Source organism: Nicotiana tomentosiformis, chromosome 1 (assembly GCF_000390325.3).
Source record: "Nicotiana tomentosiformis chromosome 1, ASM39032v3, whole genome shotgun sequence".
Lineage (NCBI taxonomy): Eukaryota > Viridiplantae > Streptophyta > Magnoliopsida > Solanales > Solanaceae > Nicotiana > Nicotiana tomentosiformis.
The window spans coordinates 41,230,023-41,245,924 of NC_090812.1; the positions used below are offsets into that span (position 1 = coordinate 41,230,023).

Genomic DNA, 15,902 nt, shown 5'->3' on the forward strand with positions numbered 1-15,902 from the left:
AAAAATAAAAAGATCCCTTAGGCAATTTGTGAAGTTGATAGCTACGAGTTTCAAGCATCTTTGTTGAGTTTTTTGGGTTGTCTTAATACTTGAGTTGCTGTAGTTTCTACTGTATTTGCTGCTGAATTTTTTGTTGTTGCACTGCTGTATTTTATTATTCTACAAACCAGGTAACTTTTAAATTCTTATATTGCAGATTCTTGATGATAATAAGAAGGATTTGATCCCGGTTTGGTTGATGGAACATGTTAGATCTGATTTTATTTCAAGTTGAATGTTATATTAGTGTTATCATGTACTACAAGAAATTAGAGATATGATGACATTTATTAAATGTCATATTAAGATGCTTAAATGTCGCAAATTCGTTTAGCGACATTTATTTTACATTTGCATCAAATGTCGTAAATTTCAATGTCGTTAATTTTCCGACATTTAGGTAAATGTTGGTATGAATTTTACGATATGTAGTTTATGACATTTACGTAAATGTCAACAAGAAATTTACGACATTTAGTTTAAGACATCTATGAAACGTCACTTAAAATTACCGATATTTTTATTTAATGCCAGTAGGTAAATTTACGACATTTATGAAAATGTCGTATCCACATTTACATGAATGTCAAAAACCGATTAGTGGCATTTTTTACAACTGTTTAAAATGTCGTATTAAAAATTTTGACATTTAGATTAATGTCGGTACCAAAATTTTAAAATATTAATAATAATCCTCTATTTAGTTTAATCACAATACTTTATATTTAATTTGTACATTCACAAATGTCAACCTTTATAACTAACCTGAAATGTATGTAAAACGAATGCATGTTAATACTATAACTAAAGAACAAAGTAACGGTATAAAAAGTACTTTGTACAAAGTAAAACTGAAGAGATAGTTTTGGTATTATACCCATTGTACTTTGGTATCCCAATCTGTTGGGATACCAAAAACAACAGATTGGGATTCAAAAAAATAAACATATTGAATAATGGGTATAATAGCACTAACTGAAGAGAGAAAACAAACAGAGAAAATAAGGCAAAGGAATCAGTATCTTGTAATATTATCAAACTTACCCAGTTTTTCTGTGTGTCTACTTCACTAATTCGCGTCTTCTTGATTGTTTAACCTGAGAAGAAACATTAAATTGGTTACTTTGATAGTGTACAAAATTTAAAACTTGGCAAATTATAGAATATTAGATACAAAAAAAAAAAGAAGATAAAGCCATATAATATTTTTCATTTTATGAAAGATAATTAATTAAGTATAAGAAGATAACATAACATGACAGCATTTACCCATATGATCAAACAACGTTGATATAAATTCTTTTACCCAGTTCAAGTAAAAGCAAAAGTATCAAATGCCAAAGATGTTTCCTACTCCTCGAATCTAAGTATAAAAATATATAGTTTAAACAAGTGTACAAACTCACCTTATTTGCCTGAACAACTGAAATATAGGTGATAGTGATTGTTGGCGATCTTCAATTGAGTTATCAGAAATCTATCACAAAAGAGGAAGATTATTGTAACTAAAAGAAAACTAAATTATAATATAGAAGTTTATACACAGGGCCGTAAATAAAACTTGGAGCTGCTCTTTTTTCTGGAGTTAGAACAATCCCATGAGTGTCTGGTCCATAACTTATCCATACACATCATTGAGATCAATTCCGGGAACATTTAACTCAGATACACCTTAGCAAGTTCATTCACTTCTTTCTTTTTTTAAGAAAGAGTCGAGCAATAAAAAGTTATAAATTTTTATAATAAAGAATAAGAATTTACCATAACTTCACCATCTATTTCATTTACTGGTTGTTCATTCTTTCTCATATGTGTTTTTTTAACACCTCAATACGACTTGGTATTACACCATCCTTTTTTCATATGTTTATATAGTAAAAAGGTGTATCAAAGAAATTTAAGAAAATAAGTACGGATATATAAATTGCAGAAAGCAGATAGTGAATATGGCATACCTTATTTATAATTTGAGAATGATTTTTCTTCCTTATATGTGTGGTATAGTCACATTCTTTCGGCTTTGTTTGTTCCTCTCGCTCTTTTCCTAGAAAGTTAGATACAATTTTATATATTAGAGACAATTCCCTGTCAAACACCAAACCAAAAACAACAATATTTAGAGGAAAAGGGAGAAAAAGTGAGAATAATGACAGAGATTTAAACATTAATAAGCATAGTAAAAAAAAAAAAAAAACTCAATGATCTATTTTTAATAACAATATTTACTAAAATAGTGACAAACATAAGAAGAATAACTAAGATATGTCGTTTTCTTCAACATATATTTCATTACTTTTCAAAGTTAATGGGCCGAATTCTATTCCCGGGACACCTTCTCTAATCCATTCAATATCTTCTTCACTTTTAAATATAGTATTATCCTGATGTTGTTCGGGCCACGTATCTAGATTCAATTTTTTCCTGAAGTGAATCTTGCAAACTAGTTCATTCTACTGCAAAAAAATATAATATTTTATCATGAATAAGCAAAATCAAACTATAGAACACGAGAATTAGCATCTTGAATAAATACAACTACCATAAAACTAGTATCAAACTGATATTTGATTGAACTTAATTTAGGATAATTTTAGATTGAACTACTAAATGAGATCATGCTAATCTAATATTTTTCAAATAGAACCGTTCTTTCTATACAATGTCACATCTCCTTTTTCCCGAGGGGATATGGGATAGGGAGTTTTTTTAATTTAAGTGACATTATTCGAAATGGGATTATTTATTTATTCAGAGTCGCCACTTGGAATAATTTATGGTGTCCCAAGTCACCGATTTATTTTAGAATCCCAAATAGAAGAAATTTGACTCTTATTTTTGGTCCGCGAACACAGAAGACCGGGTAAGAAATTCTGTTAACCCGGGAGAAGGTGTGAGGCACTACCGAGTTTCGTGGTTTTAGCACGGTCGCTTAACAATTAATACTTGGCCTAATTATCTGATTTTTATTATTATTATTATTATTATTTTACTTTTTAATTATCTGATTTATTACCTGTTTTAAATCTATAGTGTATTTTACCTTTGACCGCTTTTAATTATGTATTTAAATTAATTTTTAGTATTTATGGAGTTATTTCTTGAACAAGTTACGATGTCGTACACTTGTCGGTTGGTACACATTGCAAACCGCGTCACATGAAACGCACCCGCGATTTACAACATGTTTATTATTATTATTTGAAGTTATGGTCAAGTCGCGTGAAACGCGCACTCGAATTGGGATTTACATATCGTGACCATGCCACGGGAACCGTACCCATGGCCACGATAATTTATTAATCGTGCCTAAAGCAAGCTACGAAGTTTATGAATTATTTGTCTTAAACTAATTTGAGATTTGTAAAGCCATAAGAGTATGTTATTGTAGAAAAGCATGAAATAGATTAAATTAATTATACAAGAACTACAAAAGGGGGTCATTGTATGAGATTAATGGGCCTAGCAAATTTCAAGTTTTGGCCCAAAAATAAAATAACTTTCTTCATTAGCTTATAGTAACCTCACAACTCCACTTTCTTCAACAACCCATATGTCTAGGCCCAAACATTGGATATTCACCGGTGATATAATTCTAGTTAAACTTGTTTAACAACTTAACTCTATACTTTAGACAATTGACAGCTTAATTTAAAATAAAGATGGAACTACTAAAGCTCATTTATTAACACATGAATGACTAAATAACCAAATAGAGACGTAACATTGTTTGAGCTTCCATTTCAATAAGAATTTTTTTTTAATTTATTTATAAACAATCACAACTCACTTATCAATTAGCAAATTTCATTAAATTATTCATGGATGAACCCTTTTTTAAGAGAACATGCTAATGAACTAAAATAAATATACAAAGAGGAAGCTAAAAAATTGGCATGTTTAACAGAGAATAATTTCATTCATTCAAGATATAAATGAACACCAAAGAACACCAAAAGAAAAAGAAAAGAAGCAACTCATATCATTAATCAAAACAAGATAAGAAGTGGGCCTCAAAAGTTGAATCTGAAACTTTACGGTTTTACAACTTTGAATCTTAAACTCATTCAGACCGCACGCAAGACCTCAAACGGAGCATCGAAACTCGCTGACGACCTCAACTAAAAACCTCACTAATTCGACTGGGTTTGGATGGTAGTTTATGGTATTAAAAGGGCTGTTCTATGGAGGTTTAAATGTTGTTTTTGGGTGGTGAAGCTGCTGGTTTTTTCGAAAGAAAGACGAAGAAAGAATGACACAAGTAGAAATTCACTTATCCTAAAAGAAGAAAATAAATTTCTCTCAATTCTCTCCTCCCTCTTTTTTCTTTCTCTCCCTCTTTTTTTCATCACATTTCTCTTCTATTTATAGAAAAAAAATCCGAAATTTTCAGATGTTTATTTTTTTTTTATTTTTTTATATTTAATTAAAAAGAATTTTCACTTCCCATTTTTCTTATTTTTAAAAAAAAATAATTTCCCACTTTCCTTTACTTTTATTTTTTAATTTCTCACTTTTTTTTACTTTTAATATATTTAAAATCCCACTTTTTTACTTTTCTTTTTTTATTTTCCACTTACTTTTACTTTTATTTAAAAAAAAATCAGATACCCTTAATTTTATTTTTTAATTCCAACTTTATTTTACTTTTTATTTTTTAAATTTCCACATTCTTTTACTTTTATTTTTTAAATTTTCACTTTCTTTTACTTTTTTTATTAAATAATTTCTACCTACTTTTACTTTTACTTTTTAATTTTATATTTCTACTTTTTTTATTTTTTAATTCCCATCCGATTTTTTTTTAATAATAATAATAATAATAATTTTTTATTTATTTTCGGTTTTTAATTCATTTTATTTAAAAATAAAGATAAAAATAATAATAATAATAATAATAATAATACTAATAGTAATAATTGATCTTTTAAATTATTAATAATTATATATATATATATATATATATATATATATATATATATATATATATATATATATGTGTGTGTATATATATATATATATATAAAAAAATATATATATTAAATTCTGTATATATTTATATAGTGGAAGGTGATAAAAATTCAAATATAGTCAAAAATTTGGTGGTCAAATACTAGAAACATAATTTGCAAGCAAACTAAAGAGCATAAATAACTAGGAAAGAAGAAACCTAGTAAGCACTTCCAGAACACAACAATCCCGTATTTAAAATACGACAAAGATAAAACAAATTAAAGACCTACCCAAAAAGAAGAAAAACAAACTTCCTTTCATCCATCGATTAGTCAACCATGTCTCAGAACCTAGCAAGTTAAAGTTGCCTATAAAAATCTATGTTTCTTGTGTTCTATTTAATAAAATCCAAAAAACTACGAAAAAGAAAGAAATTAGTATTAACTAAACTAGGAACCGGCAAAAACTCGAATATCACACGCACAAATTCTTTTAAAAAACAACATCTGAACAACCTAAAAAATAAAGAAAACTATTATCTAAACTGGGTACCTGCAAATATTCGAATTTGCACTGTTTTGTGGAGATTAGCGGCGTTGAAAGCAATTAGAAGAAAACAGATAAAACCCTTCAAAAGCCTCAACGCCAAAACCTTGTCCTTCTCAAAGTAACTGCGATAGCACAACAGAACTCAAAAAATTAGGTCTTTTAAAGAATTATAACTAATAAAGAAAATTGTATTTTTTTGAATTTGAAGGAGGGAAGCCCAAAATCTTACCGCCAAAATCTTTTAATTTCACTAAAATTGGACTGAATTTGATAAGGGAATGAGCCGATTTGAGAAATCACGGGGTCTTGAGATGCTTCTAACAAAGGAGCCCTAGGAGTATCACGGGGCCTTTAGTTGGCAATTGTGGTCCATTTACATATAGTTTAACTTTGTATTTTCATCTTTAAATTCAATCTAGCAATAATATGGAACATTGAAATTTTACTCAAAAAATTTAAAATCGGCAACATTTTTTTAAAAAGGATTAACGTTTTACTTAATACGGGAATCTTTAATTTTTTTTAATAAATTATAAAAATAACATAATAAAATAATATATAAAGTACATTAGTTTTTTTATAAAATTTAAAAAGATTAAAAAAAAATCGTAGAAAAATAAAATATCTAGAATTGTTTTATAAGTATACATAATGCTAAGAAATAGAGGCCAATAGCAAGTGACGATATAAATTTCGGCTATTCATTTTCAAAATAAATATTCAAATGATTTTCACCTTCGCGATATTCTCACTCAAATAGTAAATATGCAATATTAAGACTCGATATCTTAGTTAATCTGAATCTTCATTTTTATGTATATGAATAGAACTTTTATCATTCATTTGTTAAATTATTTTTAGGGTCAATATTACTAATTATAAAATTTAACATATGATTTACGTAGTAACTCCCGAACGCTAAGGATAGGTGTGTTCAGGATGTACAATTTGACATTTGGGGCGTAAGCCTCGCACATAAGCCGCCGCAATAAGTGCCTCGCCCAGGAGTGAGTCATGGACTAGTCCCAGAAAGATTTTTAAGACATTAATCGACAATTGCATAACTCGTCTATTCGAAGGATAAACATCACAATATTTTAAAAAATATAATAATATGAATAACGATGTTTTGATTCTAGACAAAGAATAATTTAACAATTAAAAAATACAGAAATTTCCAATATTAGATGTACATGTTCGTACGTAATTATCGACTGATAATATGACATTTAAAGTAAAACTCATTATTTTTTTGGCATTTGTATCAAATGTCATATCCTTTAACATATTTTGTTCAAACATCGTGTTTTTACTATATTTTGTATCAATTATCTTTTTTTTTTTTAATTGACATCTTATATCAAATGTTATTTTTTGCAATATTTAATATCAAACGTTGTAGTTTTTACGACATTTCTTCATAAATGTTGATGTTTTTACGATATTTCTTCATAAATGTTATTGTTTTTACGATATTTAGTATCAAATGTCATTTTTTTTTTTACAACATTTAGTATCGAATGTCATTATTTTTATGACATTTTGTATCAAACGTCGTAACTTTGATGACATTTCTTCATTAATGTCGTCGTTATTACGATATTTCGTATCAGATGTCATATTTTGATGACACTTAGTATCAAATGTCGTTGTTTTGTGACATTTTGTATCAAATGTCGTAGTTTTTACGACATTTGTTCATAAATGACATGAATTTCACGTTTTTCCGACATTTATTTCAAATGTCGCTAAATAAATACCGTCGTATCCTCACTTTCTTGTAGTGTCATCGTATAAATCTGTTAAAAATTAGTTAAATTATCGTTTTCTTCTTTATATATGTGGTAGAAATTGCATTCTGTTAAGTTTACTTAGTTTAAGAAAAAGATAAAGACCCCACTTTTAACCATGTTTTTTTAGTTTGGGATCTTTTATGTGAGTTACTTTCATGGTTCATTTATAATTATCTAAGAAAGACTTCTAGCTTCAAATGTTTTGATGCTTTGAATTATAGTAAACATAATGTTATAATATAACTCTTCTCTTTAGTATTAAAGTATTGCCGTTTCTTGTAGTTTTTATATTTAGTCGTGATTTTTATGTTGCTAATGAGTGTAGTTTGATTAGTGCCATGTTGGTGTAGATGAGTAGAAATATTATGTCAGTCCTTAAGAAACAGTTGGTTAAGAAGATAAAAGATAATAATTAGCATGTAAGTTTCTTTTATGAAAAACAATTTTAGTTTGGACATCAATGTAAGAAGCAATTTGGGCTTAGAAGAATACTTGTTATTTTGTATTGTCTTGGTCATCGAGGCACTTAAGCAACACGGGCCAAATAAGCTAAAATCTGTAGGCACAATGACAATAGAAAGTAAGAAGGGCATTTTCTTTAAAATCAATAAATTGTCTTTTGTGAAATAAAATAAGTGGCCTAATACTATGAAAGTTTAACATAAGATTACCCGGATTTAATGTCTTGCATTAGTTAGAAATTGTTTTTAATAATAATATTTTTTTTTCGGTCGAACAAGTAATAAATAAAAAAGAAGCGCTTTTTTAATTAATTTAGACGCTAGGCAATTAGTAGGCGGGCTTTAACTTCATGGAATCGCTTGCGTAACGTGATGTTTAACATTCAATAATTTAATTCAATAATGCCATACTATACTCGTTAGTTTTAGTTAATTTTTAATTTAATAAATCCATTGCTAAACTCGCGGATTCGTTTGCGTAGCGCGATAGTTAACTTTTAATAAATTTCAAAATTATTTTCTTCGAATGTAGTAATTTTCTCCAAAAGAAATAATGTACTAATAATTCTCGTCATGACTGCGAATTCGCTTGCGTAGCGCGGTTATGACAAAATCAATAAAATTTATCCCAGTCACACATTCGTTTGCGTGATGCGGTTAGGACAATTTTATTTAAATCTTTTCTTTAATAATTTTAATAATTAAAAGTGGATAGGTAAAACATGAAAATTCAAATAAAACACAGTTTATCCAAAATGAATTCAAGCAAAGTTTAAGTCAATAAAGCGACCGTGGTTGAACCACGGGACTCGGAAAATGCCTTACACCTTCTCCCCGGTCAACATAATTCCTTACTCGGATTTTATTTTCGCAGATCAATTAATAATAGAGTCAAACCTTCCTTTGATTAGGGATTCAAATAAAAGGTGACTTGGAACATCGAAAAATCAATTTCAAGTGACGACTCTGTAAATAAAATAATTCCTATTCAAATTTGTTACTTCAATTGGAAAAACTCTTTAACCCACAATACATAAAATAACATATATCATACCTTTTTTTGGGGGGAGGGGGGAGGGGGGGATAGAAAAGGGGTGTGACAGTATATATTTTGTATTGTGACAGTCTATTGTATATAAAATGTATAGTGGCAGTCTATTTAGTATAGTTTTGTATAGTGACAGTCCATTTTGTATATATTTTGTACGATGATAGTTTATTTAGTATATATTTTGTATAGTAACATTCTATTTTGTATATATTTTATATAGTGACAGTCTATTGTATATAAAATGTATAGTGACAGTCTATTTAGTATATTTTTGTATAGTGACAGTCTATTTTGTATATATTTTGTACGATGACAGTCTATTTAGTATATTTTTTGTATAATGACAGTCTATTTTTGTATATATTTTGTATAGTGATAGTCTATTGTATATAAATTGTATAGTGACAGTCCTATACAATTCCTCTTGCTTTCTTTTGTTTCTAGTTGGTTGTAGTAAATTTGCCTACAACCTTGAATTAATGCGAACCTCATTGGTTAAGGTATTGAAACTACACATTGGCATCATAAATCAAAACTCTAAAGGTGTCATACTGCTCATGAATGTGAACATTTCATCAACAACATACAACTTAAAGAAAGCAAAGAGTATTTGTTCGACAAACAATGGACCTTGTCGCCTCAATATGTCATACCCTTTTACCCAATATGTTGTTCCGACAACATATGATACTGTAAGTACCCAACTAGTATATTTTTACAAAACCTACAAAAAGACCTAATAGGAGAATACAACTTCCTCCTACAATAGGAGGAAGAGTTTTTGAAACTCAAACACCGGTGACCCTCAATTAAATCCGGCGACTCTTTCTTCTCGTTTTATTTACTGTTTTTTGAGCTTTTGATATTATAAAAATCTAGATCTAAAATATGGTTTGATTGCTATTTGGATTTCGGCAGATCAGGCATGTATATAGCTTTTCCGGCGACTGTGAATTTTTCGGCCACTGCTGCGACCGGTGAAGTTTTCCGGCTAAACCATTTTGGGTCGAAAATCATTTCTCCAGTGAACCTGTGTTTGTGTTTGTGGGTCAAATGCATAATTCGGTGGCTAGCCACTAGAATTACTTTTGGGCTATAAAATGTATATTGTAATTTTGGACTACCAGGTGTATAAATTTGGCCTGAGTGGCTATAAATGAATTTTGCATATTCTAGCTTGTTTTGTCAAGCTTGTGAAAGATTAGGAGTGCTTATCTTTAAAGAATAATACTTATTTTGAAGAGTTAAGATATTTGGCTTTGATTCGAAAAAAGATATTTCTATTATATAGAAATGGCAAAGATGGTTGACCAATGACATTTTTGCAAATTTAGCTGTATTTAAGGGCAAAATGATAATTACATCACAAGGTTAAAATAGAACTCTAGAAGGATCCATTTTCTTTCTCATTTCTAACAAAAAAAGAGCACCAACGTGCAACATCTAACTCATTTCTTCATCTTCTTCATCCAGGTATGCTTTCCTTTTAATTTTTACTAAAATTTCTCTTTGTTGTCTTCGTTCCTTCCAATTTTTGGTCTACCTTTGTTATATTTGTGTTGATTGTTGCTCGTTTCTTGAAGAACTCCGGTCATTTTTGCTTCAATGATGTTTCCTTAACATTGTCTTTTTGCTTTTCTAATTTTATTAGGTTGTTCTCTCTGTATTTCCAATAACAGCTTCTTCTTTCTCTTTGTCTCCCTCTCCCTCTCGGTTAATTCTTGAAGCTAGCATATACATCCTTTTTAGTTGTTGTCTTGCTATCATATTTGTCAGGAAGATTTTTATTTCTCATAAATAAGAGCTCTGTAATTGAACCATGATCAGATTTTGAAGAAGTGCAGCGAAAATTTAACAACAATTGCTTTTTTTCTAATCATATTATGATTTCAATTTTATTTTATGTATAATACGCTATTAACTGGCATGTTAGTTTTTTGGTCTGGTGCTAGAGAAAATTTGCTTTTGCTCTCTCTTAAATTTTGTTTATAGGAGTTTGTCTTTACTAAAAACTTAATCTTGATATAACACTCCAGTCATAAGTTGTAGTATATTAGCATAATGAAGAATAGCAGAAAGTGACAGCACTCTGAAAACCCATCAAACCTAAAAGTAATGTCTTAAAGCCAATGTCGAACTATTAGTTAAATTTATGATTTACTTTAAGAATTGGCGATTTGTAAAACTTTAAGACTGATTCATCCTATGCAAAAAAAAATTGAAAAGAAATTCCCTCTATATACTTTGTAAAACAATCTTGATGTTTAGAAATTTTCTTCTAAAATCGAGGAAATAAAGTCATATCCAGAGGACTGTTGACGAACTAAAGGACTAAAAGCCTGAGAACTTCAAGGTTTAAGGGTTCCTGATTGAACTGCTCCAATGGGTCTTCAATATGTATGCATTTTTCAAAATATTTTATAAATGTAGCTATATTGAAGTTACTCATTTGTCAACAATGAGTATTGTTGCTATAACTACAAAAGTCCATTTTCTCTTTGATCATATATTTGGTTCTAGAAGCAACAGTCAGAATTCCTTTTTATTTTTTCCCCTATCTTCTTTCTCCCCCCCTTCCCCCAAACTTTAGTCTTTATCATACTCCGAATCTTTAATTACTAATTATTAAGGTAAAAAATTTCTTGAAGTTAACCGTGATTAATTTTAAAAGAATGAAGGCGCAAGCTAAGATAGTTCATGCGATCCGATGTTTTGGCCAAATTGCAAATTCCTGATGGTTTGCATGATAGAATTTGACACTTTTTGCCAAAAGGTGAGCGATTAGATCTTCATAAATCTTTTTATTATTAATTATTTCTTTATTTCTTATTTGAAATTGAGCGATAGTTCTTGTTACCGCAATCTTTTATGATAGATAAAAAAAATTATCGCTATTTAATCCTTAAATGAATAATTTTAAGAAATAATGAAATCTTTCTTTTAGTTTCTTGCTAAGAAGCTAGATGAAGCTTGACACTTTACAATGTTTATCGACGCTTCATATATACCATTCTTATTTTTGTATCAGATGTCTTCTTAGTGATGCATGTCTATGTAGCAAAATTAAAATATTTACAGACTTGGAAAAACTATTAGATATTTCATGAGCCATGAACCTATTTCAGTGGAAGAGGCTTCCTCTTCTAGGGCAGAACTTAAACTATAGAGTTAGTATCAGTATAGTAACAGTGCTTCTGATATCTGATAGGGTGTTATTGACTAACCACATAGGTTTCTTCTTCATTAATTTGCACATGTGCTTAGATACCATGTCACAAAATTTATAGGCTTCTCCTCTGCTTTAGCCACTTTCTTAATATCAACAAATAGACACGCTAAAGCAGCATTAGCATCAGTTTCCTTTTGAACATGAAACTCGCCATATTACCACCTATAATCTTTATTTAAATCATATATAGATCTTTTACAATTTAAGCTTCAGGATAAGCCTCCCACACCATTAGATGCCATATACCACATTCCACATCATGACTTATGGTGCTTGATTTGTAATTCTTAGCTATCTATTTGGTTATTTTTACTTTTATCACTTGTTCATTTATGTAGAGTAACAATAAACCAAGTACCATGTTCTGTCCGAGACATGTATCTCTTGAAATATATACTCTTGAAGTCGAGCATTCAGAAGAAGTCAAGCATTCTTTCTGAACACTTCTATGCTTGAGATCATCTTTACCGTACTGTTTTTTAATTAAGTGAAACGCCTAAAAAGTACTCTTTGTGTTATAGTAGAGATTTGGCTTTACGGTAGAGAAAGTAACAAATTGTGCCCAAATGTTTATCTGTTATAGCTAATAAACTATTGGATCAAGAATATGGTTGTTCCTGTATTTCTATTATTTTAACATATGATTGGAATGCATGTTCATCCTAGGAACATCAATAATTGATGTATGAAGGAGTTGCATTACCTTTTTATCTGATCTTATCTATGGTAACTTTGTCATGCAATAATTGTAGCTACTTACTAGCAAAAGATATTTCAAAAACTAAGTAATGAACAAATAGTGCCTTTGGTATATCATTTTGTATGGTTTACACGAAGTCATATGTTAGCAGTAGGATAAAAGTAGCTCAGCTAATCGACGTAATAGTTTCTCCTTAAACTATTTTTAAAGGAAGGTAGAAATTTTATTACAATTGCTAATGGAACTCTTAAAGGTAAGGGTGTTATGGAATATATATCAATATATGGCATAGTTTCATTCAAGCTATGTGTTTATTTTTTTTTATTCTAGAATTACTCTGAGTCACTTGTTGTCTGATATATTTGTATGTCATTATTCACCTGCTCCCCAAGATGTTACGGAAAACTATGGCTGTATCTATTAACTCCTACATTTAAATATCATATTCTACCTTATTTCATTTTTCTTGTGCTTTCTGGTGGCTAACATACCGTGTGTGATACATGACCTAATTGCGCTGTGATGAATTAAACAGTATTAGTCAGGCATTTCGATGGATCTGCCTGAAGTTAGACTTTGATAGTTTTTGTTCTCTAGGTGACACTCTGGTTCTTCGCATAACCCTTTCATCTGACGGCACGCTAAATAAGAGCTTTTTACTGTTGCATTTAGGTAATGTTTCAGTCAAACTCATGCTTGCAGTGATGATTTCCTTTGATCACTAAAAAATTATAAATCTTGAGGGCAATTATTAAATTATCCTTTTTTGTGCAATTAGCAAGCCTTTTTTAAGGAGTAGCCTGCCACTAAATTAAGTATTCATCAAAGATATATTATTGTAACTGCCAGGTTAAGCCTGAAGGAAGAGAAGAAGAAAGGATATTCATGAGATGAAGGTACAATGAAGTACACCAGGAAATTAACATAATATGCTACTCTTTCAGGAGGATTTTTATTTGTTCAAGTCAAGATGGTGAAAAATATGCACAGGAACTTATGCGGACTCCTTTAAGTTGAAATATGGTTAATTAAAGTTAAGAGTTACCATATCAAAAAAGAAAAATATAAATTGACGCAAAAATGATGCCAAGAACAAACCAAAAGTTTGAGAAAGAAAAATACATATTTCTTAGGTCGAATGCATTTCAAGCATGTGATGCTCTTGCCGATAGAATTATACAAACTAGTTATCAATGTTAGTTGGCTGATCAAGCATTAGAAGTTAATTGATTAATTTTTGATTGAAAGGTTCAGATAAGCACCATTTCTAGCGGACTATATCTTGAAAGACATTATATGTCTGATTGTATAAGCTCTCCTATATTTTATAACATCTAAACAATTTCCATCTTTCGATTTTGATAGATACTAATTAATTATCAAAGAGAGTTGAAATGAGTCCCATGGCTGAGATATGTATTGTGTCAATTTTTATTTTGTTTCCTTGCTTTGTGCATACTACTACTGTTCATGTCTCTAAGTTATGATGCTATTTTTTTGTACATTATAAATTCATGAACAACTTAAGTGTAGCCAATAAGTGCTGGTTGTAACTTCATTTATTTATGCAAACAAAAATAAAAAATTAAAGAGCAAAGTAACTCATGAGCTGAACATATCCTAAATGTCTCTATTTAATTCAGAATTGAACGTGAGATGTCGACATTTCTCTTTGCTTCGTGGTTGTAATATGAGTTGAGTAGTCAATATAGCTCAAATTCATATGATATGCTAGATATTTTGATGACAAAAAATAGAGTGATCTTTTGCTTGCGAGCTGGTGGTATGCATGGTGGTTGACAAATTTTGTTGCATTACATCATTATAACGACTTTTAGATAGTGCTTGTTTAATCTGATCATTTGGTTTTGTATTTTTCTGGTTGTTATTTAATTATTTTAGGTGGTTGTAGAAAGTTATTTTCTTTATATTATATGCAAATAACCTGTTTGTCTAAGCTGATTACAGAATTAACATTAAAGTTTGTTCCTTGGCTAAGGGTGGCAAGTGGGCCGGTTCAGGTCCGGGACCGGCCCGGGATCGCGGGCCAAATGGACTAAACGGACCAGGAGTGTTTGGCCCGGTTTTAGTGGGTCTGGACCGGTCTCGTGGACCGGTCATATGATTTGGGCCCGCCAAGCCCGGAACCATTTAGCCTGCCAGGGACCGGGACCGGACCGGTCCCTTAGCGGGCCAAACGGTCCCAACAACTTTTTTTTTTTAATTAGCCGTTGGGCTGTCAAAAATAGCCGTTGGCTATTTATAAAATAGCCATTTAACCCCCCAACTTTGTTTTAATCCCAAACTTTTTATATATTTAATATATATACTATACTATACTATATATACATCTTATATACTAATACATCTTATATATAGTATATAAGATGTATATATAGCTTATCGAATATAGCTTTTATATATATATATATATATATATATATATATATATATATATATATATACACTATATACATCTTATATATAGTATATAAGATGTATATATATATATATATACTATACTATATATACATCTTATATCGATATACTATATATACATCTTATATACTATATATATTCGATATTAAATATTGAATATTAAAATTTAGGATGTTAAATAAAATTTAGGTCACAATTCTATAATAAAATTTACAAAGCATTGCCTTAGATATTTTTTTTAACATCCTTTTGTCTCTAATATTTATTTAATTTTTTAAAAAAAAAATATATGTTGGGCCCACTTAGCCCGTTTAGCCTACGGGCCGGGACCGTTTAGTCCGGAATCAAACGGTCCCGGTTCCGGGCCGGTCCCTACAAAAATCCCGTTTAGCCTGGGACCGTTTGGCCAGTTTAATTTGGGTCCGGGACCAATCCACTTGACCCGTTTAGGCCCGGGATCGACCCACTTGCCAGCCCTATCCTTGGCCAATTGTAGATTAGTACAGCTAATAAACAGTTGAACTCAAGAGAGTTGATTTGCTCAGCTTATGATAGGTTAAATTTATCTATGTTGAACTGCTGATACCCGGAAGAAGGTAGCATATAAGAAGAGCATCTTGCTGTTGTATTTTGGTGCTATAATTAATGCTTATCCATTTTTAGTTCATTAGATGTAGAGCCCGTTTGGACA

General features: G+C 30.0%; 2 long non-coding RNA genes across 2 annotated transcripts; one reads left to right on the forward strand and one right to left on the reverse strand.

Annotated features, from left to right (window-relative positions):
* Positions 1-942: 942 nt before the first annotated feature.
* LOC138906756 (uncharacterized) lies at positions 943-5,874 on the reverse strand. The gene is made up of 5 exons (XR_011414392.1): positions 5,768-5,874; positions 5,542-5,660; positions 1,995-2,083; positions 1,446-1,516; positions 943-1,136 (listed from the first exon to the last, which is right to left on the reverse strand). It is a non-coding gene; the product is annotated as an uncharacterized lncRNA (long non-coding RNA).
* A 5,748-nt stretch (positions 5,875-11,622) lies between these two features.
* Positions 11,623-14,185, forward strand: LOC104113689 (uncharacterized). The gene is made up of 2 exons (XR_690255.3): positions 11,623-13,444; positions 13,622-14,185. It is a non-coding gene; the product is annotated as an uncharacterized lncRNA (long non-coding RNA).
* Positions 14,186-15,902: the final 1,717 nt, after the last annotated feature.